The sequence below is a fragment of the Bison bison genome, unplaced genomic scaffold (genome assembly GCF_000754665.1).
Source record: "Bison bison bison isolate TAMUID 2011002044 unplaced genomic scaffold, Bison_UMD1.0 scf7180017864223, whole genome shotgun sequence".
Lineage (NCBI taxonomy): Eukaryota > Metazoa > Chordata > Mammalia > Artiodactyla > Bovidae > Bison > Bison bison.
In genome coordinates, this window is record NW_011494795.1 from 2442544 (window position 1) to 2442884 (window position 341).

The window sequence follows — 341 nt, forward strand, 5'->3', positions numbered from 1 at the left end:
CTGCCGCAGGCCCGGCCCCTGCCCTCCCCAGGCACTGGAGCCCCGGCCCTGGAGACGCTGGAGGCCGCGCAGAGCCTCGTCCTGGAGCAGAGCTTCCTGCACGGCATCACCTTGCTAAGTGAGATCGCCGAGCTGGAGCTGGAGAAGAGGAGCCAGGAGGCAGCAGGTGAGGCTTCTGGGGGCTGCTTTCCCCTCCTTGGCCTATTTTTTAATTGTTATTTATTTTTGGCTGTGCCACCAGGCTTGTTGGGATCTCAGTTCCCCGACCAGAGCACAGAGTCCTAACCACTAGGCCACTGGGAAATTCGTGCTTTTTCCCTTCCTATAAAAAAAAAACAAAA

General features: G+C 57.5%; 1 protein-coding gene across 1 annotated transcript in view; it reads left to right on the forward strand.

The window, feature by feature from the left end:
- The window catches only part of LOC104992782 (trinucleotide repeat-containing gene 18 protein-like), a 15270-nt gene continuing 14929 nt past the window's right edge, over nucleotides 1-341 (forward strand). The window contains exon 1 of the mRNA XM_010845771.1: nucleotides 1-166. The gene's annotated coding sequence lies outside the window, so the exon portion shown is untranslated. The remainder of the gene's footprint in view (nucleotides 167-341) is intronic.